The sequence below is a fragment of the Pipistrellus kuhlii genome, unplaced genomic scaffold (assembly GCF_014108245.1).
Source record: "Pipistrellus kuhlii isolate mPipKuh1 unplaced genomic scaffold, mPipKuh1.p scaffold_m20_p_12, whole genome shotgun sequence".
In the NCBI taxonomy this organism is placed as follows: Eukaryota; Metazoa; Chordata; class Mammalia; order Chiroptera; family Vespertilionidae; genus Pipistrellus; species Pipistrellus kuhlii.
Window position 1 is genome coordinate 1043251 of NW_023425427.1, and position 25096 is coordinate 1068346.

The window sequence follows — 25096 nt, forward strand, 5'->3', positions numbered from 1 at the left end:
GCTGGGAGAAGCTCCGCCCTCCCCCAAGACCCTGAATAAGTGGATTAAAAAGAATTATCTTCTTTTTGTTCATCTTTCTTAAATGTATGCATAGCTCACATTTATTTCGAAGTTTAATATTAGCAGCGTTTGGGTTTCTAGTTAGGAGTTTGGTGATGTTTTTGTGAGCAGAATGATGGCATAGGAGCTTAACTCTTGTTTATATCAATTAGCCTGTGGTAACATTGGTTTTGTTACAGGTGGTTTTAATTAAAGTAGCAGTTTCTGGCGGAAACCGTTTTGGCTCAGTGGGTAGACCTTTGGCCTGCGGACTGAAAGGCCCCGGGTTCGATTCCAGTCAAGGGCACCAACCTTGGTTGCGGGCACATCCCCAGTGGAGGGTGTGCAGGAGGCAGCTGATCGATGTTTCTCTCTCATCAATGTTTCTAACTCTCTATCCCTCTCTGTAAAAATCAATAAAATACACACACACACACACACACACACACATATTTTAAAAAGTACCAGTTTCCAAGAACCTATCAAGGATATCAGGGCGGACTTCCTATATCTTACAGGATACAGTTAACATCTGCAAATTCAGGCATGGACTGGGGACCTTGGAACGTGTCCCCTTGGATAAAGGGCCCTTCTGTGTGCCCAAGTGCTGCTCTGGTAAGGGGTCAGCACTCAAATGGCTAAGAGTTACCAGCTTCAGTAGCCTTCATGCCGCTCAGTATGTGGGATTCCCAAATTTGCCAGGGACCTTCTGAGAGTCTGTACTTGGATTGTACTGGACCCTGATGTTGGAATAGAGTCTTTGAAGAGAAATATGAGAATCACTAATAGGAAGAGAAAACAAAAAAAAACACAAACAAAGGAAACTATACACCTTGGTTTTGGTGAAAATCACCAATGTATTACATCCTATAGTTGATAGGTTTAATAACATCGTATAATTTGAAGGAGTCCTCGCCATCTTTCAATTCAATCATTTATAGAAACAGGAGGTTAGCTTTAGCGCTGGATCTTTGATTCCTGGTGAAAACTCCTTTTCTTTGTATTGCTCATTTGTGCTTGTTTTAAATATGTGAGAGGAATCAAGAGTGTAGAGGTTTGAATATTTACTGAAAGTTATGTCTAGTAAATGATGTAAGTGGGATTATTAGCTTTGGATAATCAGAGAAGGAGAAGTGTCTATATTATCCTAGGAGAAAGAGGTAATCCCTGAACTGAGATTTCTCAGAGTTAGCCAGGTAACTCAGGGAAAGAGTTCTTTGCATTGCTATATCATCTGATGGTAGATTGTAATACAGTAAGAAAGCATATTATAACCTCCGAGCACGGACTAAAAAGAATATAGTGAGTGATATGATATAGCTGATATTGGAAATAAAAGGTACTCATTTACTACAAAATAAGGTAGAAAATAGGAAGAAAAAAAAGGAATAAAGAAAAAAATAGACAAATTTTCACACAGTGGATTTAAACTCAACCATATCAATAATTAACATTTAATGTGAATGACCCAAAGATTAAAAACAAACAAACAAAAAAACTCAAATAAAAATTCAGAGATTATCACATGGGAATCAAAATAAGACCCAATCAGTTGCTGAAAACAGCAAAACCCTTGAAGTTTATAAGAAATATAACCTAAAAAGTACAAATAAAAATAAAGTATAAAAATATATAGGTATAATGCAAACAATATCTAGTTTTATAAGGAAACTAGAGAGGCCATATTAATATTGGTCAAAATAAGCATCAAACAAATGAGTGTTTTTAGAGATGAAGAAGGGCATTTCATAATGATAATGGTGGTCCAGTTAATTTGCCTGAAAATTTTAACCTTAAATGTGCATGCACTTAATAGTGGAGTTTTAAAATCCATAAGCAGAACCTAATAGGAATAAAGAGGGAAACATAAAAATCCATGTTGGAGATTTCAAAATTCCTCTTTTAGTAATTGATAGAACATGTACTCAGAAAATCAGTAAGAATGTAGAAGACCCAAACAACACTATTAACAAACTTATTGTAATTGGCATTTATAGGATACTCCACCCAACAACAGCAGAAAACACATTCCTTTCACATGCGCATGAACTGTTCACCAAGATAAATCATTACTGGGCAATAAAAAAGTATCAATAAATGATTGGGTAAAAAAACAAAAACACGGATAGCATTAAAATCTGTTCTTATCCTCAACATAAATTGATTGTATATGCATTATGTCAGAATAACTATTAAATTAATATTACAGTTCAAAAGTGTTATCCTGTTAACTCACTGTGTGACCACTGGCATGTTTCCTTGTATTTCTGAATCTCAGTTTTCCCAAACCTAAATGTTTGGTCTTCACTAGACAATGTTTCCTTAAGTTCTTTTCACTATTGTTTATAATACCAGCACCTAGCACAATGCCTGCTATAAGAACATCTCGATAAATATTTGTGCAAAAAATGTTAAGTGAATTAATAATTGCTTAGATTTAAGAGATGCTTAATGTAACTCTGCCCCATTTCACCCTTTACATTTCTGGATTATACATATGTCTTCTTTCCAAAATGCAATAGACTAGGGATTAGAATTTCTTGTCCTTTAAATACATACCCTGACTTAGTTCATATTTTCAGTTATCTGCTTATTGGAGTAACAATCCAATGTCTTTCAGTAAATGGCAGTAATTTAAGTTTTTATTGGAACAGTGTATAAGAAATGCCCTGATCCATGTGTTATACAGAATATTCTTAATGTTCATGAAATGAGAGATAGCAGTAATAAAATTCATGTAAAATTTTCAGAATTTATTTTATTCCAATCTATGTATGATGTCTTACCAAGTTCATTTTGCTGTTAAAAACATGCATTCTGTAATATGGTTATGAGGAGTATCACTAACAATATACCAATTGCTATAAGAGTACTAAAAAATATGTTATGATTTTGCAGCTATTTTTGAACTGTCCATAGGGTGAAGAATATTCAATTTAATATTCTTCAAAGTGTAGTCTGCAAAACCATAATCATACAGGCTATAAAGACTGAAGGGAGAAAAGAATTCCAATTTCAAAAAAGTGTTGGAAACATTGACCTAAATAAATGTACAGGAAATTTATTGATCCTTTGATATATGAAAGTGTATTATAAATCTTAAAAGGGCGGGGTGAGAGACCATTGTATAAAAGGTTCCCAAAAACATTTTACCATATTTATTAGTGTCCTGTAGTTGCTGTAAAAAAAAATCATCGCAAATTTAGTGGCTTACAACAATTATTCTCACAGTTCAGATAGCTAAAAGTCCAAAATCTGTGTGTCAGCAGGACTACCCTTCCTGTAAAACTGCTAGGAAAGACTCTGTTCCTAGCTTCTTCCTGCTTCCAGTGGCTGTAGGCGTTCTTAGGTGTGTGCTGCTTCATGGTCATGTTGCCTCCTCCTCTGTTTATCTCTGCTTAATCTCCTTCAGTCTCACTTGTTGTATTGGGTTTAGGGCCCTCCCAAGTAATCCAGGACAAGGTCCTCCTCTCCATATCTTTCAATTTATCTCATCTTTTGCAATATAAGATTGTATTTTTTTTATTTTACCATATTAGGTAATATTCACAGATCCCAGAGCTTAGAAGGCGGGAGTTTACTTTTCAGGGCCACCATTTAGCTTACTGTACCATGGAACTATTTTTAATGGAACTTATCTTTTAAGTTCCATATCACTCAAAAAATGTCTTTGAACCACTGCTGTAGTAGGCCAAGCACTATTCTAGTTACTACAGACTCAGCAACAAATAAAATTTGGGCAGAATAAACTTGAGAAAACCCTTCCACTCACCAATAAATAAGGTTTGAAAATGCTAAGAATTAATCAGGTTATTTGAAAAGTTATTGAACAGATACAGTGTGGCTTTTCTTTCATTCATTAACTTGGCTAATTTGAGAGATTATTTGAGTTCCTCATATTTATCAGACACTGGGATGTAGAAATGGGTGAATAAAACATGACTTCTGCCTTAATGAAGTTTGGATCTTCTTGGGGAGAAATACATAAAGCATAAAAAGCCATACCCAGAGGAAGAAGAAAGTCTATTCGGAAGAAAATAAATTTTAAAAATGGAGATATCGGATAGGGAAAATGAAATAATTGAAATGAAGTCCTCAAGAGTGAATGACATAATGGATACAGTGGAGAATAAAGAAGTTGACTGGAAAATCAGGTCAAAGAAGATTCCTAGAAGGCATCAAAGAGATAAAAAGATAAGAGCTTTTTAAGTTAAGACATATAGGGGGGGAAAAGCAGAAGTATTAATATCCATGTAACAAAGGTATCAGAATAGAGTAAAAAAATGGAGAGGAGATCATATTTGAAGAAATAACAGTTCAAAATATCCCCAAAGCATTTTTTTTAAAGTAGCATTTCAGATAGAAAAGTCTATATAATGTGGATAAAGAAAGCAAACCAAACAAAAAACAAAGAAATAACTAATCATATTACAGTAAAATTAAAGACCAAAAAAGGAGAATTCAATCCAAATCTAGAGGACAAATACATAATTGCAATGGAATAGGAAATCAACACTTGGTGTGCATTACTAGATTCAAGAGAGTGGAAAAATATATTCAGAAATTTAAAAAGATCTTGTGTGTCAAGTTCAAATGCATAATTGAAATGAACAACCTTAGGCATACAAAGTGTCATAAGATTAAATACAAAAATACTACTTGATGATATTAGTATAGGAATTAATATAACAAGTAGATAATTATCTGGCAAGATTTCTGGAACTTAGTGATAACTCTTCTACACAATAAAAAAAAAAGGAAGATAAGAAAATATATAGGAATTCAGAGCAAACGTAATACACTGAGGGTTTGAAGGGACCTTGATCAGAGGAAAATATACCCATTTGAGACTCAAAAATGATAAGAAAATAAAAACAGAACAATGATTATTCTTAATGAATTGGTTCTAACTCTCTGAAGGAATGCAATAGAAACATAACTTTCAGAAGAGTAGAATAAAGTGTACTCTGTCCATTGGACATCAGAAAAGGAGAAGTAAAAATAGAAAGTTTGGCAAAGAATTCAAAATAAAATTACAGAAATAACTGGTTTCTTATCAATATAACAATGATGCATTAAATGTGTGGCTTAAATTCTCAAAAGCCAGAGATTTTCACATTGTATTTTTTATGCTACAATCCACTAAATTGTTACCTTTCAGAAAAAAAATTTAAAACAAAGGAATATACATAGTATACACAAAGGTATGGAAACATGTCTGTGTGGCAAATGTATATCATAGGAGGCTGGAGTAACAGTTTTCATAACAGGTAAATATAATTTGAGATAAAAGTGGCATAAGAGTGAAAGAGCAGCAAAATTAAAAGAACAATATATCAAAAAGATACAATGTTCATAAATATATATGGGCCTAAGGAAATAGATTCAAAATTAATAAAGGAATACTAGGAAAACTAGAGAGAGAAATAAATATGGCAACCATTTGTAGGTTGAGGTTTTAACACATTCCTCTAATGGATCAGGTAGATTTAAAAAGTAAATCTATTTTTAAAACTGCAAAGATAAAATGGTAGGTACAAATCAATAGGTACATACAGAATTTTATGACCAACCAAGAATACGCATTTTTTTCCAGAACATATCAAATAGTTGTAAAATTTAACATATAAGAGATTACAAAGTCCAACTAAACAATAAGAAGTAGAAAAGCAATAGACAATGTGGGGTCTCCATGAAGGATTCACTTAGAAGTTGACATATAAACCAAGATTTAAAGCAGAGGGAGTGAGCTTCGTAAATGTCTAGGGAAGATTATTGCAAGCAGAGAGAACATATACTATTTTATACCTAGTTGGTTGGCAGGTGTTTTTAAAAATACATGTTTTTATTGATTTCAAAGAGGAAGTGAGAGGGTGATAGAAACATCAATGATGAGAGACAATCATGGATCTGTTGTCTTCTGCACTTCTGAATGCTCCCTACTGGGGATTGAACCTGCAACCTGGACATGTGCCCTTGACTGGAATCGAACCCAGAACTCTTCAGTCCTCCAGATGGCACTCTATCCACTGAGGCAAACCACTAGGGCAATTGGCAGGTTTTTAAAAGTCAGAAAGCATTACATATTGCTGTGTCTGATGGGGGAGGTGAAATGAGAACTGCCCCCCTGCACTGCAGGTGGGAGCTTGAGATGCTGCCATTCTGCAGAGCAAATCTGGTAGGACTAAGTGAAATTGCACGTGTATATGTTCCAGGGACCCAGGAGTACTGTTCTTGTAACTACTCCAGAAAAAGTTGTGCTTATGTCTGTTAAGGCATGACACTTTTATGCATAACAATGTTGTAATGGGAAAATAGAGCCATTACCAGCAGACTGGACAGGTTAAAAAGAAGAGGATGTTCATGACAGAGTATAGTCAGAAGTAATAAATTAGAAGCACATAGAAGAAAATGGTTAGACATTGCAAACGAAGTGTTTATTGAGCAAATTAAGAGATGAAGTAAAATAAGCAGAAAATATCTTTTTTGTTTGTGTTAAAATATATACATATGTAAAATCCTTTTTTTTTTTTTTAAGATTTTCTATATAAGGAAACAAAATACACTAGTTGGGATGTTTTGGTGAAAGATGGGACTATAGGGAGGGAGAGGAAATGAATGGAACATAAAATACAAAGTAAAATAACACAACTATGAAGCCTTGAAAGAATCACTGATAATTACCATGAAATAAAGAGTCATATTGACTCAATTACATGCCTTATCTGAGATTTTAAAAAAGCAATGCAATACACACAAAAATGCTGAATATAAACTTATACAAATATGAAAGATTAAAAAAAAACACAGATTAAAAACTATAAAGAAGTAGGCCACAATATTTATAATAGTATGTTCCGGTTCATGGCATATAGATGTTTTATACTGTTTTTAGTATTTTCTTTATTTTTTACATTTTCTCCATTGAGCCTCTATTCCTTTCATAATCAAGAACAAGGAAAAATAAGAGAAAAGGAAAACTAGTGCCTAAGGCATCTATAGTTCATTTTGACATTTTTGTTTTTAATGTCATAACATATGAAAGAAACACAAAATGAATTAAAAGAGATCAAACAAAGAAAATGGCTGATGAAATTATTAAATAAAATAATCAAGGAAAAGCAAAGTCCTAAATTATTGGCATGCCTACTTCCCAATTCTAAGACTATTGACAGTCTCTCCAACCTAGTTTTTTGCTGCAGTGTTAGCTGTTTCTGGACTATATATCAAGCTCAACTTTTCTCCAACTTTCTTTTGCTAAAGAGTTAAATTAAACCATTTGGTTCTCTCCTAAAAGTGCCTCATCACTGAGACTAAAGTTTAAAAGGAGCATCATTACCAAACCTGCAAAAATGGTCATGCCTATGATGAGATGGAAAAAGTGGACATGTGGCATTTTCTAAAGCAGGGGTCACCAACTGGTCCGTGAGGTCCAAGGTTAGCGACTGCTGTTCTAAAGAAATAATTTTTTAAAGGATAATTCCCTGAAGTCAAGTGTTGGCTATTTTTAACTTCCATGAGCTATTTTAAAAATCAGACTTTTGAACCTAAGTCAGAAAATCCAGTTCAGGCCTTTGCAATTATGCTGCCTTGGGTCACAGGATCATAGGCCAAGGCCATCTTTAATTTATTCATTCAGCCATTCAATAAATAGTTAAGTACCTACAAAAGTGAGATGGATAATGCAGATCAAACATCCTGATATCATGGATTTACCTACTACTAGGCATTTTTAAGTAGCCCCCATTTATTGAGCTATTATTATGTATCAGAAGTATCAGTGAGCCATTTAAATAAATCTTCTCCTTAGACTATCATTCTCTGTTTCCCATTAGAAGCTAAACTCTTAAAAACGGATAACTTTTCTATTTTGTTTCACTGAGGTATTTCCAGGGCTTGTAACTGTCCCTGGCACATAACAAATATTTCTGAATGAAATAAATCACTTTATTAATGAGTACTTTGATGGTTTCCATTCTCTCCCCCCGCCCCCCATTAAGATAATGAATTCTGCTGACTCCCAGTTCAGTAATCTTGGCTTTAGACACATTTTCCCTGTCCCTGTTCCCATCCCATCCCACTGGCTGAGAAGCTGGGGAAAGAGCCACAAATATAATCCCAGTGCCAAAATGCTTAATCTTGCCTCCCTAAGCTCTGACACAACCCCCAGAGGTGCACAGAGCTAAATGTGTGTCCCAGCAGCATTTCCTAAGCAGGAGGCATAGTCCCAGAGCCTGGCTGTGTGGGTGGTACCCATTCTAATTTCAGAGAGTCGGGACTTTGAGGGGATGCTCCATGTTGGGACAGGACGATCAAGGCCTCGGGTGCAGGGGAAGATTCCCAGAGGCCTCTGGAAAGAATGCTCAGTTTGCACTTATGGGTGGTGACAAGACTCTACCTCCCAAGACCACTGGCCTGACGTAGAGACTGCTGTGCTCTGGCAAAGCACATGCTTCCACTCTAATTTTGTGTGCATGCTATATTTAAACCCTCTATAGGTTTCACCCAGACCCAGGGCTGCTTTTACAGGATTCCAACACAGAGTTGGAGCCACTTGACCTCTCCCTTGTGGCTCCCACTCTTTTTCTTTACTCTTCCAGCCCTCACCACCAATCCTCTGACTTTCATCAAATAATACATTTAAAATAACAAAAGAGCATTTGAAATGCTATGGAGTCATAGGGTCCATAAAGTCATAAAAAAAATCCTCAATGGTCACTGAGCCCAATGTCCTACTTAACACAGGGAAAATGGAAAATGATACTTTTAAAATGCATCTTAAAGCCTGGAGAGTTGAAGTGATGTTAACAAAATCAGGTGTTTACTAATGAAATGTTTCATTTTCATCCCAGTGCATGAAATAGGCAGACCTTAGAGTGATGAGCAAATAGTAACATCCTGATTAGATTTTCTTACCCTACTGAAGGCCATACACACAATAATTCCTTGTTCAATAAACAGCCACATGAATTGTCATTAAAATAATAATAATAGCCCAGCTGGCATGGCTCAATGTTTGAGCAGTCAGCAGGGCCACTCTGGCCTGAAAGCCAGGGAGGTGTCTGAGTTTTAAGATGCATTCAGCACTATGTATATTTAAATTATGCATAAACTGAGTTCATACATTTTGTGAAGGTATAGAAGGTCCTCCATTGCATTGCTGTGTCTTTCTCAGTTCCGCCGAAACCAAAATCATCGTACCTAGTCCATACATTTGTTATCTTTTTCATGAAACCTTCCTAAACAATTTCAGCCTTTCTCTCTTCCTTCTTAGTGCCCACACTGGTCAATCAAGGACTTGGTTTCAGATTTAAATATTCTGAGATTCCAGCTTTGGTTCTACTTGCTACCAACCAGGTGAACCTGAGTAGACCACCTTTTCTTCCCCAATATTAGTTTAATCATGAATCAGTTTAAGAAATCCTATTTGCTCACAGTGTTTCCTGAAATAATTTATTTAGGTTACAGCATGTGATAAGATTTTTATAAATCACTACATTGTGCACATCTACATTATTATTATTATTCCATCTTTGTTTTGTTTGATTGAGAACTTGAAACCAAGGATCACACCTTTTCTTTTACTTGTCTCTCCTCCCTTCCCCCACCCCGCCAAATTTCCAGCACAATGATAAGCCACTCAGTGAAAAATTTTGGCCTGACCAAAAGTCCCCAAAACTTGAAAAAGAAAAAATTACAAATCCTTTGTTTCAAATCTTTTTTTGCAACTTGGCTAATTATAAATGAATAAATAAGCACATGGAAATAAATTACAAACCCAACTGTGTGCCTTGCTCTGAAGTGTGTTTGACATTAAAAATTGCCTCTCCTTTTAAAATTGAAATATGAAACATTGTGTGCAATTACTTTCTTTTCCTTGTAATGATAGAGGTGTGGTTGCAGAAATAACTTAATATTGCACCCTGCATTTCCCCTGCAATTGTGCCGATTCTGATTACACCCTTCCAGATGCTGCTGTTTGTAGTGGTTCATTCACTTCTAACTGACCAAGGAGCAGAATGCCTTGTCTCCGTGACAAGGAACCTAGCCAGGAACCCAAGCTGACATGAGCTCTCAGTGATAAAGCAACTGAGTGATTGCTCACCCTGGGGTCAGTGTTCCACAGCTCTTTGGACACCCAGGCTCAACACCTGTACTTTATATATAAAAGCCAAGGCATTGAGGAAGATGTTGAACTGGCCAAGATGGGACAGCAGGCAATAAGCCTAAAACATGTAATAAAAAACCTCATTCCTTTCCACTGTGTTTTGGTTAGATATTTTATGGGAATTGCCACTTGGGAGACACATAAAGTCAACCTGGGATATGGCCAACCTCAAGAGGGGAATTGAAGACCTCCCAGGCTGACCCCTAAGCCTTAAGCAGAAAACCATGAGGAGTGGAGTCTTCCTCCACAATGCCCAAGGCCATGGGCTTTCTGCAGAAGTGTGGGCATGGGCAGTATATATCCATTTGCTGCTACCTGAGGTAAGTCGGGTTTTTTGGGGGAAAAATTTTTTTAGGGGTGGGCGCGCGTGTGGTTTTTTTTCCTTTGGGGCTTAGAATTCCCATCTTTCAATTAGAAGGTTAGGGTTTCTGAAGGCATCTTTTTCTAAGTTCTACTTTATTGTAACACTCCATTATTATGCTCTGTGGAGGTGTGACATGGGAAAAACAGCACTCATTCTGGGTTCTCACCTGCTGTTGTTTTTACTGCCTTTTTTTCTGTATGATTGGACCCAAGTTGCCCCCTTCCTGGTCCTCAGTTTTCTAAGATTTAAAATAAACAAGGAACTGAGCAAATTTTCCTAGCTCTGTTTTGATGGTATGGCATCCTGCTCCACTCCACACTGTTGATTTGCTGGATGGCTATACCCTATAACCCATCGGTTTCCACACCAAGCGGGAAAGAAACCAATGGAAACTTACAAGGGGTATTCAGTGCTAGTTTATTTGGACCCCCTTCTCTCCCATCTTATCTGATTGTTGAAACTTCTACCAAAGAGTGAGGATTCACTCACAGTCCTGGCTATAGGATTTGAGGTAAAAAGGCTGCCTTGATGTTAATCAAAACCTGTACAAATTTTGGTTTTGCTTCTTCAAATTTTGGTTTTGCTCTTATTGGTGCAAGAGTATAAGATAGGGGTTAGAGGCAAGAGGTGAGGTCCAGACTCACACTAACTTTCTGATTTCTTTCACTTACAAAGCGCCATCAGCTCACATCCCCTATTCAGTGGCCGACCCCCATTATATCTTGGGTTCCAGCCCAAACACATTTGCTCAGGTTGCTCCTTATCCAGAAAATCTACACATCTTTTCCTGCCTGCTCCCTTCAATAACATAACCATGACATAACACACTACTATTAACAATACATAAAACAGCTATCACTTATTAAGTAATCATTATGAGCAAAAAGCAATTTAGTGTGATTTACATACATATCTCATTTATTCCTTATAACTGTCCTGTGGTAATTTTTATCTCCTACCCCATATGTGGCATCCATATGAAAACTTTAGCAGAGGGAGAGGCACTGATCATGTAACTCTTAATGGCTGAAAACAAACTTTCGTTTTGATGTATCTGAATTATCTATCCTTGCCCTGGATTTGACCATCTAATGCTTGCATCCTTGGTGCTGCTCTTGACTCCACCACAAAACCTCCAGAGATCAGATTCCAGCTGTAGATTTCTCTATCTCTCAAGTGTCTCTTCTTAGCCTTCTGCATATTAGATACTCAAGAGACAGTCAATTTTGTTGTCTCATTTAATCATCACATCAGATTTGAGGAAAAATATTAAGAAATACTAAGACTCTTTGCAAGGTCATACAGCTAATGTAAATGATGGAGCTGAGATTCAAGACTATAAGGCTGTGAATTCCATGAAGTTCTATCTTACCACAAAGTACCTATATACACTTCAAGCCTTATTTTTTTTAACCATTGCTGGAAAAAGAAAACCACAAAAACATCAGGCTATAATGAGGGCATGACAAACTAGGAATAGGAAGTAAAGCAACAGGACTCAGAGGTTTCTATGCATGTGTTTTGCTAGCAGGAAGGAGGGAACAGTGTGCATGGTAGTGGAGTTGTTGCTGGCAGAGAATTCTCTTAGCTGCCACTCTTTTAAGTACATATTGATCAGAATCCAAATACCTTAATTCTATTCTTAGACTAGCACTTTAATCGCAATAGATTCTGATGGTTCAGCTCTCTGCCATTCTCCACCTCATTCTCTTTTTAACACACAGATCAGAATAATTCATTGAAATGGCCTTCTTTTTGAAAAAATAAAAAGGATGATCTGCAAGCAAAATATATTAATATGATAGTCATATTAAAATTACAATATTAATGACCCACAGAGCTATTTCCCTTAACTGGCTAATGTTTAATGCCCAACTTTAAAAATAAAGTTAATATAGTGTGTGTGTGTGTGTGTGTGTGTGTGTATGTGTGTGTGTGTATATATATATATATATATATATATATATATATATATATATATATATATATAAAAGCTTAATATGCAAAGTGTCCCCTTGGGAATTCTACTGACCAAGAGTTCAATTGCTTGCTATGATGTGCCATGACCACCAGATGGAGGTGCAGAATGAAAGAAGGCCCAGGCCAGCAGCTGGCAGCCACTAGGACCCTACCCATGCATGAATTCTATACACTGGGCCTCTAGTAGTTGTATAATATTCACAACAACCATGATGACAGCAATAATTATCTTTACTAAGCACTTGCTATGTGCCAGATATTATGCTAAAACAAGTATATGCATTATTTCATTAACTAGAATCAATATATTAAGAAAATACTGTCATCACTCCTACTTTCCAATTAGGGTTTAGAGAAGTTAAGCTATTTGTCCAAGGCTGAATTCTTAATTATTAACATAAAGTGACTCTCTTAGTGAAGAACTGGATGATGATTCAAGAACCTTAACCATCAGAGAGGTTAATCCCACAAGAGATAAGTTATCTTAGATGTGAAAAAGACAATAGACATGCTCACTTAAGGTAAAGATTGCCCTTTATCAAGGAAGCTCCAGTCCTAGGATGTGATCACCCACCATGACCTGCTTTTCAGAATTTATATGTTCAGACCATCCTATGTGCTTGCTTTTGGACTCTGAGTTTGTAGGGCTCATCATGCTTGCCTCCCCTGAGCTTGTCAGGTTTAGTATGTGGCCCCTTTTCTGTCCACATTAGATACTGGGTAAAAACCAAAGGGAGCAAAAAGGGGCTTTTCAAGAGGAGCTATATGCACCAAACCACAACCAGCAAAGATCTAGATTATACAATGGTATTTATCAGGGACTAATAAATTGTGTGGGTCCAGCTGGACATGGGGACAGGGTCCAAAATTGCCTTACTTATGAATACTCAGAAAAGAGATCCCAGGAAATATGAAAGGCACAGCTTGCACAGCTTTCTGTATAAGATTCTGAGATCCATCATCAAATCCTTTCATGATGTTCAAACTGATTTATGAGTGTGACTTCAACCAATGGGAACATCTTCCAAAATTTCCAATCCAAATGGAAGCCAGATCATAGGGACAGAAGTCTGAGAGGCCAAGAATTATTCTTCTCTCTTTCCATTTTATAAATTCCTTTGCAGAATGAAACATTTCAGCTGTGGAAATATGAGAGCTCAGTTTCTCCTGGTGACACCCATTGAAAGGCTGAAATGAGAGGCAGAACTAGTCTTGAGCTTTCTTGTGGAAGCTCATTTAGGTTGGCTTTCCAGGCTTGTTTGTAACTTAGTGTGTGTGTGTGTGTGTGTGTGTGTGTGTGTGTGTGTGTGCGTGCGCTTGTTTATCATGGTGATTTTTATTTTAGATTGAATTACCTATTGTTTTCTGTAGCTAAAGAAGACAGCATAAATAAAATGTCATGGTATATGTCATTTGCTGTATATGTGGAGAGTTGGAAAATGATGAGGGACATTTAAAAAAACATGGGGCTATTCCATTCCAGCAGAGCTCCAAGAAGGGGATGGGTAGGGGAGGCCCTGTATTGTGGATTGGTAAGAGGTGCCACACCTTGATTACTTTCTCTACTTGTCTCACAGTCTGACTCTTGCTACACCTTAAATATGACAGGCATATTTCTGCCTCAGGACTTTTTCACTGGCTGTTTTCTCAACTTGAAATTCTTTATTTTAAAGCTGGCTTCCACACTTAGCACTTATTCAAAAGTCATTGTCTCAAGGAAGCTCACTCTGACCATCTTAATTTTATTTTAATTTTATTTTTTTTTAAATATATTTTATTGATTTTTTTTTTTACGGAGAGGAAGAGAGAGGGATAGACAGTTAGAAACATCAATGAGAGAGAATATCAACCAGCTGCCTCCTGCACACCTCCTACAGGGGATGTGCCCACAACCAAGGTACATGCCCTTGATTGGTATTGAACCTGGGACCCTTTAGTCCGCAGGCCAACGCTCTATCCGCTGAGTCAAACCGGTTTTGGCCTGACCATCTTATTTTTAAATTCAACTTGCATCCTATCTCAAAATTTCCTTGTTTCCTCTGATAGCACTTCATTCATTCATTCATTCATTCATTCATTTAAGTTGTTTAAATAAATACATCAGTATCTTTCAGAAGATGCCCTCTGAAAGAAGTGCTCCATCCACTTTGTTTCCCGATAAATCTCAATCACACAGGGTGTAGACTACTCAAATATTTGTTAAATAAGTAATTGTTTATTCCATATTGCTTCCTTAAACTACTTTTCATTATGCTTATAAAACATGCCAGTATATTGCCTTTAAAATTTATTTTTTAAAGGTGCCAATTTTAAGAACATGCACAACGGATGCACCTGTACCCACCTCCAGCTCAGATAATATATAATTAGTTGAACCAATCAAAACATGATGAATGAATGAATGTCAAACTGATGTAAATTACCTTTAAGGGAAAAGGTGAGGAGGCAGAAGTGCTTTGCATATATTATGTTCTGGGAGCTAGGCATTGTCAGTCACCATTTTACAAAGGAAAACCTGAGGTTCAGAAAAGTTAAGTGACTTATGCAAATTGTCCAACTAGTGAAGAGGAGAGACATGACACACATTTGTGAATCCTAACCCCAGAGCCTATGATTAACTACAACATACTGCACTATCTCTGTCCCCTAAATTCTGTGGAGATAATAGTTACAGATAATTGGTGTCTTGGGTTTTGTGATGTTCTATGCAGAAACCCTCTTTCAGGACTAAGGGACTCATTTGCCCAGAGGTTGAGATTGCTGGTCACTATCAGCTCTCCAACTACCAGTTGTCCTGCATTGTAGGAACATATCTCAGCCAAGGTCATGGGTCAGCCCATTCCCAATGACTCTTCAATCTGAAGTTCAAAGGCCTGGCTCTTTGCCTCATGTGGAGCCACTATGTAGGGCCATCCCAGCTTCAGAGCCTCTGGGGGGATCAGCTGAGACCCAATTCCTCCCTCTGCCCAGTGGTGGCACCATCAGTCCCCACAAGTGATTCTCCCCAAAGCACTTCCTACTAAATTGCCCACATGCAAATCTCTGCCCCAGAGTCTATTTTGAGTTAATTTATTAGGTAGTACTGTTGAGTTGAGACATCTGCAATTATGATACCAGTAGTATACTCCTTAAATCTAGTCTCAAACAGTAAGGAGTGCTGGCAACTCATAGCTTTACCAAGTCAGAGGCACTCTCTCTTAACTTTCAGAAGCATGTTGGATAAAACAATTGATTTACAATTTCTCTGTTTCCTTGATTAGCTGAGTTTGAAATACCAAACCAGGTTGGCAGTCATCACAGCCCATAAGAAACTGCCCCTGAGAGCTCCTCTATTTAATAAGTTAGGCCAACTATATGTGGGGCTTTATGCTCATTACACTTGAGGGAATAAAAGGTGCATTAAACTATCCCAGAAAGTTTCCCAAGTCAGTGAGTGAGAGCCATTATGTGCTGGGTACTAGGTTGTATTAGATTCCAGAGAAGTCAAACAAGTAGCTGCCCACAAGTAGCTCTGTGTAGAATGTGGTTCTCTAAATTGTGTGCATCAGAATCTTTTGTAGAACTTGTTAAACAATGCCATGATTGGTCTTAGAATGGGACATATTTCTTAATTTTTATATTATAATACAAGTGGTCCATGGACCATTTGTGGAGAAATTTTAATCCTGAAGGTAATATAAAATAGCTTCATCTACTATTGCTTCATTTTCTATTATTGAGTATCACATTCTGTGTTAGGCTCTGTGGAGAATCCTATATAATAAAAATGTAATATGCTAAGTGTCCAACCTATTGGTCAACCATTTGGTCAACTGCTCTATCAGTTGCTATTATGCACATTGACCACCAGGGGCAGATGCTCCTACCAATAGGTTAGCTTGCTGCTGGGGTTGGGTTAATAGGGACTGGGTGAGAGGGCTGGCTGCTGCATGCTCCCTCTCATCCCCCCACCCTCGCCATCCAGACCTTGGGACCCCACCCATTGCTGAATTTGTGCACTGGGCTTCTATTCTATAAATATTATAGTATAGAAGTCTAGTATCTATATATATAAAACCCTAATATGCAAATAGATCGAATGGCAGAACAACTGAATAACTGGTCTCTTTGATGTGCGCTGACCATCAGGGGACATGTGTGGAACATGGCAGACGTCAGCCATGGCGGGATGGTGGAGCAGGTGAGAGGGGGCGCCAGACCAAGGTGGGGTGCTGGTTGCTGTCAAGGGGGTGAGCCTCTGGTGATTACTAAAAATTCTTTGCTCCTGTGCACCACAGTCCCTCCCAGTACTTGTACCTACTGCAAGTGGGACACTGGTATAACTTGCACCTGCTTCCAGTGCTGGTGCCAACAGTGCATGGGAGCAGTGGCAGCGGTGGGAGCAGGGTTGCTGGCAGACAGAGGACTGGGGGCTGTGGCAAGAGGGGCCAAGTGGAGGCATGGAGGATGGGCTGAGACCCACCCCTATTCTCACTGCAGCCTTGCGGCCCACAAGTCCTTTCAAGGTGCACGAATTTGTGCACTGGGCCTCTAGTATGGTGTGTGTGTGTGTGTGTGTGTGTGTGTGTACACATAATATATTGTTTACATACTTCATGTATTTTATATTTATTGACTATGTTCCATAGTATATAGAGACATACTCTACTTGGAGAGAGAATGTTTCAATTAATCTGTATGCATTTACTGAAAAACCATTATGTATCAGATGCTATTACAAACTCTGTGGCAACACAGAGATAAAACATGCATGGTTCCTCTCCTCTAAAAACTTTAGAACCAGATAATGGTCATTTATTCTGCCTTTATTTGTTCACCTGTTCCATCAATTCATGCCTTCATTTATTCGATAAATATTTACTAAATTATTACCTACTAAGTGAAATATTCAATCAAAATGACAAGGAAATATGTGATAAGTAGCTTCATGGAAGTACCAATATCCTACCATGAGAGGGTTGAAACCTTGGCTTCCATATACTTCTTGATATTTAAAGCTTAATTAAAATACATCTTATGGCAATGAACAAGCAACCGTAGCAGTCATCTTGAGATGGTAGTCATTGTAAAGGTATCTGTTATGAATCATCCTAATTCCCTTTAGTTCACAAGTCTGGGGGTTGTGAGGGAGGGGGAATAATGGCAAGAGTTCCCTCTGCTTTGCCTGACTCAAATGAACAATTTTTTAATTTGGAGAATTTCACAATCGTCAATCTAACTGGCTCATGCTAGCAGTTTTCTGGATTTCTAGGAAAACCTCTGGTGTGTGTCATAGTGAGAAAATGCTCAAACAAGAGAAAGAGATAAATGAAGAACCCTAATCATTTAGAAAGAACTCACCTAGAAATAGAGGTCCCGGCGATGTAACTGAGCAATTTCACAATGCAGTTGCAGGAAGTGCCTGATACATAGCAGGTGGGGCTGTGCTCCACACTCACCACTCAAGGCAGACAGCAGGAGTGCATCCTAACTCTTTCCTATGGAGGCAGAGGGAACCATAAAATCCTTCTGTAAATGCTGACTCCTAAAGCCCACTGCCAGTTCATTATCATTGGTACAAGAGATGTTATATCTAATTTCCACTCCTAGAGGAGTGATCCAGAATAGAGTGTGGAGATTTGGGGTTTGGGTCCAGTTCTTCTATCTACCAGAGCATCCCATCACTAGTATCTTATTCATGCCTCTGTGTGTTTATGAAAATCAAAGGTGAGCGGGACCAGTTTGGCTCAATGGATAGAGCGTCGGCTTGGGGACTGAAGGGACCTGGGTTCGATTCCGGTCAAGGGCATGTACCTTGGTTGCGGGCATATCCCCGGTGGGGGGGGTGCAAGAGGCAGCTGATCGATGACTCTCTCTCATTGATGTTTCTAACTCTCTATCTCTCTCCCTTCCTCTCTGTACAAAAATCAATAAAATATATTAAAAAAAAAGAAAAAGAAAAAGAAAATCAAAGGTGAGAAAATACAAGCTATGCTCTCTCCTGCCCTCTAGCATTCTAGGGTTTTGATCATTTTGAACTTTTATCATTTCCTAAATGTGCTTACACTCTTTTACTTACATTCTGTAATAAATGCTCTTCCCTCTCTCTACCATCTCCCCTTACTCTCTACCCCTTGCCCAATCATAATCTGCTCTTCGATTTAATACAGGATGTATTCTAACTCATTCATTAGCTTTACTGGTCCTTCCTCTGGGAGTTTTTCTCTGATGACATCAGCCTGAGTTGGACCATGTTTGTCCACAGCCCCCCACTAGAACCCTATCTTGCAACTAACCTTTGACTTCTTTGAGTGTAAATACTATACCTCATTGCCTCCATTCTTTCTATAGTGCTTCACAGGGTGTTAACACTTAGTAGGAGCTCAATAAATAATTTGAGTTAATAATATAGTTGTAAGCATTTATTACCGACTGATGAACCTGATGGTTATACCTCCCTTATTTACACTGGTTTCTTATAGTACTGTTGTCTATTTTAATTCATATTTTATATAATACATACTTAGTAAAATTATTATTAATTAGTTAATAAAGTAGCTAAGTTAACAAAGACTCTAAAAATATGAGAGAGGTTTGGTTAAATGTTTATACCACTAACATTTACTGAAACCTTCTAAGTGCTAGTAAATGGAGAAATCTAGAAAAAAATGGAGCTATTTCTTTGAGAAATCATAGTCTAGTTATGGAGACAGACATAAAGTAATTGACTAATGAAATGAGTGCTAATTATTTGTTCCTATTAATTGCATACTGACCTAGGCAGTGGGACACAGGTGAGCAAACCAAAGTCCTGCCCTCAGTGAGCTTCTATTACAGAGCTATAAATGAGGGGATATGGAGAGGTATAAAGGATACTCCTAGGAGAAAGCCTCATTTGGGTTAAGGCAGGGGTTCAGAGATGGGTTCTACAGGAGGTTACATCTTCTGCTAATCTGAGTGAAGCAAATCAGTGCTAACTTTTAAGGACAAATTAATGCTTATTTAAGTATAGAACATTGAATGCATGACAGACATGGTTATAGGAACAGAGTTCCTAACGCCAAATGGGTGCTTGATACACACGACATTCTGGATAAATAATCCCAATGAGTAAAAAGTGGCCCTTCCCTCAAGAATCATGTTAGTGGAGGAAGTCAGTGAGGTACTAGACAGTGAATAAGAGGAGAAACCGAGAGAAGTCAGAGCTGAAGCTCTGAAACTCACACATCCTTCTACTCCCACCAACCTCCCTAACACCTACTGTTCCTTCTGTCCCCTCCTGTGAAAACTAATATTCTTTGTGGGAGTTCTAAGTTCTCTGGTGTATCTGTTTCCTTTGCTGGGTGCTCTACGTTGGCCTCCTCCCAAATGCCTCCTGAAAATGTTTATTTTTATAAATGTTGCATGTACAGAGCAGGAGATAGGGAAGAGGATGAGCCAGAGTCATTTACGAAAGCACTTTGGCACTCTGCTCCGGAAATCATTTCTGCACGGAGCTGTCCTGGACAGAGTGCACTTACTCTCAGACATTCTATTCCTACTTCAAGCAGAAGCCATTGCAGTTTTTATTTACAGTCCGGAGCTCCATGGAATTCCAATCCAAAGCCTTCTTTCCTGAAAAGCCACCAGTGGTCTCCAGCAATCATCCTCACCTATAACAGGGATGCTTTCCTCTTAGATATAAACCAGCACTCAGGTAATTGGGCTATAAGGAAAACTACCTAGGGTATATATTAGGAATTGTGCAGATGATATACCCATCACTGAGGGCACATGGGGCCCGAAAAGGGCAGGAAGGGTCTAGCTTTTCTTGAGAACATGCCACATATTGCCATAATTTACATACATAACTTCATACAATCCTCATGAAATAGAAATTATTTCACCATTTTTAAAAAAACATGTTTTATTGATTTCAGAGAGGAAAGGAGATGGAGAGATAGAAACATCAACGATGAGAAAGAATCACTCAGTGATCAGCTGCATCCTGCATGCCTCTTACTAGGGATTGAGCCCACAACCTGGGCATGTGCCCTGACCTGGAATTGAACTGGCAACCTTTTGGTTCCTAGGCCGATAGTCAACTGCTGAGCCACATTGGCCAGGCTATTTTACCATTTTAAAGATAAGGGAAGGAGGGAAGGAAGGAACAGGTGAATTTGAGATTCTGTAACTTGTACAATGTCCCACAGCTGGTGAATAAACTCTTATGCATTTTCTCTCTTCCAATCAAGCTTTCACCTTCACCTTCAACCGAAACTGTTCTCAGGGTCACCAACTCTTCCACAAAATCCCATGTGTGGGCACACACAGACAGTGCGATTGAAATTTCGTAGCCCATATGCAGAAGTCAGTTTTAGGCCTGGGCGAATCTATTTTGAAGAAGTGGTTCTAACGCCCAGCCAAACTCAAGGGGCCAAAGAGCCCAACAGTCAATTCTCAGTGCTCATTTTGTTTAATCTATTAGCAACAAATGATATACAGTACATGCCTTCATCCTCCTTGAAATACTTTCTTCACTTGACTCCTAAGTCATTATACACACTGGTTTTGCTGGCTCCTCACTGCCAGGTCTTTCTTGGTCTCTTAGCTGACTTCTGCTCATCAATCTGATGTCTCAAAATTGGAGTTTCTCAGAACTCAGTCTTTGGACCACCCCCTTTCTCTCCTTTCACTCCCTGGGTGATCCCATTTCTTATCATTGTTCCAAATAACATCTGCACATCAGCAACTCTTTTTGCCCTGGATTCTGGACCACTTCTCTGAACTTCTAATCAAGTATATACAACAGGGTGCTTGACAGGTTTGGTACACTCCCTGGTTTCAGGCACCCACTGGGGGTCTTGAAATGTAATTTAGGTAGATAAGAGGGGGGTACTATATATATATGCAGTATCCATAGGGAAGAAAAGTAAATGGAGTATCTTCTGTCCTTGATGAACACACAGTCTCAGAAAGCTGATATTAACATCTACACTAGGGGTGTCGAACTCAATCAGAGAAGGGGCCAAAATCTAAAATCCAGCCTAAATTGCGGGCCGAATGGCTTACTGAACAGTCATAAACTGTCATTGTGATGGAAACGCAGCGGAGTGCAGTGATGACAGCGCGGTGCGGGCCACATTGCAAGGCCTGGCGAGACAGATTTGGCCCGCAGGCCTTGTGTTTGACACAGGTGATCTACACTAATAAAAGAGAAACATGCAAATTGACCATCACTCTGCTATCTATACCCACCAGCCAATCAGGAGGGAATATGCAAATTAGAAGGCCAAAGATGGTGGCTGTCCAGCTACTCCAGGTGTGGAGTGACCAGGGAGTGGCGGACAGGATGCCTGTTATGAGAGGGAGGGTGGGGGGGGGTGGGTGAAGGGATCTATAGGAGCAGCACTTCAGCTGCAGCGAAGATGAACATTGCAGCTCTGGGCTGGAGTCTGCAGCAAGGACAGCAGACTCCAGCCAGAGCAAAGGCCTGGGTCCTGGGTGCCAGAGGAAAACCAGTGCTGGTAGCCAAGGGAAGGAAGGCCTATTGCACGAATTTCTTCATGCAACAGGCCTCTAGTAAAATTATAAGTGTCTTAAGAGCTTTGTGCTTTAGGAGCATGGAACAGGGAGCAAATGATTTTATCAGATGGCATCAGATAGGAAGACCTTAGAGAGATGTCTAAACTTACTCCTACAAGAGGGGGAGCCTTTGCATTCCAGCCAAGGCTGCAGCAGGGGTGAAGGAATGAAGTCTGACAGTATGGGACCAACCCAGGGAAAAGTAGGTATAATAGGAGAGGAAGGGGATCTGGAACTTTGTCCTGTTAAAGTCAATTGTTCTCAAACTTGGCTGTTCATCAAATTACTGAGGAGCTTTATATAATTCTGATACCCAGGACACAGCCCAAACCAATCAAATCAGAGTTTGGGATGGCGAGGGGCAGAGTAGTTATAAAGCTTCCCCAGTGATTTCATTGCGTAGCCAAGTTTGAGAACCATTGGTTTATGAATTACAGGTCTGGGTGACTGATTACACATGACAGTGAAAGAAGAAGAAACACTTAGAGATAAGGTTTTTCAGACCCCATGACTTGGGGAAATGCTATTGTTTCTATGTATTTTCTATAGGATCAGATTGTTTACAATTAGTACTTGATGAGTGTAGCCTTGAGCAAAGGACATACTTCTCAGCAATAGAAAATGGTAAACTTACCTGATATAATTACTGAGGATTCAAAAAGATAGTGCATTTTAAAAGACATAGGATGATGCCAGGAGCATGATGAATGCCCCCCAAATTTATTGTATCATTTATTTAATTCTATTAGGTAAGAAGGGGCCTATAGGAAAAGGAATGGTGTCCAGATGAGGGATACTAAGTTTGGTCCTCAATATTGAATTTAGAGTATCTATAGAATGTCTAGGAGCCCTTTGGGAATAATACTGAAGTGTTCAAGATATATGTAGATACATATCTGATACTGTTTGGTTTTACTAGTGTTCAAGCACATCAGTGCATTCAGAGAGGATTACAGTGAAGGAAGGGAGTGAAAGAAAGCCTAGTATTATCAGGTAGATGCAAATCATTCAAAACCTTATTTTTCCTTCTGTAAAGTGAAGATCATGGTAGAATATGTTTCAGAGCGTTTCTGTATAAAGCACATTAAAATGTGAAATATAAGAGGCACCAGAGTACAAAATGAGCCATTGAATAAAATGGTATTTACTTTTTATTATATTGCCCTTCTTTAAATATGAGCTTCCTAACATTGAAAAGAAAAAGAGGAAAATGCAATCAGTCATAAGAATCAAACAACACTTCTCAAGAGCAAACAGTTATTTGTTATTTTTAAGGCTGAAATCAATTTCTTTCCCAGGTCCTCATTGAAGGATTAATGTGTAATGTAATGGGTGGTGTCCTCTTCAATATCTCAAATGCTTTTAAACATGAGTTTACGAGGCTCCTTATCATAAAGGCTCTTTGTTTACATTACTCCATAAATGCATATTTACTTGGGACTAGATGATGATAATAGTGTCTGAGATTACCATAATAACGAAATCAGCCACAATTTAGCAAGCATTTATTATGTGTCATGCACTGTGCAAAGTACTTTATTTACATTGTTTGTATGCATCCCCAGAAGAAGTGAGAGGGCAAGTATTATTATTCATGTTTTCCATGTAATGAATCGGAGGTTCCAAAAGGCCAAGTGACCACTCAGTGTCAGTATTGAATGGCCAGGATTTAACGCCAAGTCTACTCACCTCCATTGTGTATGCCTTTAATGCTACTCTGCTCTAGAGTTTAACCTACTATTTTGCCAGCACATTTTCCAATGTGCATGGGTAAGGCGGAAATCAACAGATTTTCTAAATTTGGGAAAAGAGACTCCAAAAGATAAAATGAATTTCCTGTGGTTGGCTGAGCCTTTTGATGGAGGTGCCAGCCCCTTCAGGCTAACATTGTCTTGTGTTCTACCCTGCCCCATCTAACACCGGTTGACATGAACAGAAAACAGAGGTTCTTATGTTCCTGCTCTCTTATGGACAGAGGGTATTTTTCAGAAAAAGTGTAGAAAATATCAAGCAGATCGACTTAGCTCTAACTCCTGACCCCAAGTGATAAAAAATGATACTGCTTTCTGCTTGTCCTTTCTAAACAAAGCAGCCCTTTTATGTTTAAGGTGAGTCAGTAGCCAGTGGGAGAAGACTTTGAGTGGAGGCATTTTCGCCCACATCATATGGTTCTATAACACTTAATAAGGGCACACCCTCTCCAGGGGAGTGTTGTCAACCAGTCTCCCTGCTCTCACAATTTACATCTTCCATCCCTCCTAGGCTACAAAGAAAACTCCTCCTGCACTTCAAACAACAGAGCCCTGCCAAATCCTCTGCCCTCATCAATCTCCATTCACATGCCAGCAAAATGACCCTTCGGATAAAGGTAGTGAGTTAATAAATCAGCATCCTTCTAAAGCATTTTCTTTTAACTGACAGAGGGAATTGGAGTGACCACCTTCCAGAAAGAGGCAGTGATGTAATGCAGCATATTGTTTAGACCTTAGGTAGTGCTGAGCCAAGGCTGTTTCCTTGTCATGTGACTTAGAGCAAGTTCCTGACTCTCTGAGCTCCAGCTTTCTCATTTGTAAACAGGTGAAATGAATGGAACTTCTTTCTCATAGTAGTTGGGAATATTGTTAGGGGAAAGTTGTGTGTTTCCCTGTGGAGTAACACCCACAGGCAAGCACCTCTAGATTCTGTTCACCCCTCACTTTTCTAATTGGGACAAAATGAGGAATCCATTCATAGCTCAGCACCATCTCTTTCCTTTTTAAGATCTTCCTGTCTGAGAACTTGAGCTCTGGTTTGCCCTTTGACCTGCAATAAAATAGGCAGTAAGGCCCTGGACACGCCCCGGAGGCCTGGAGATACCCAGGGTTGCTGTGACTAGCTATGCACCTCTTTCTAGTTCTGGAAGAATCCACTGCACATTTTCAAACAGCTCTTTCAGTAATAAAGTCAACATTTTGCTCTTGGTCTTCCAATCTTCTTTGTGCACTTGACTTCACATCTTCAAA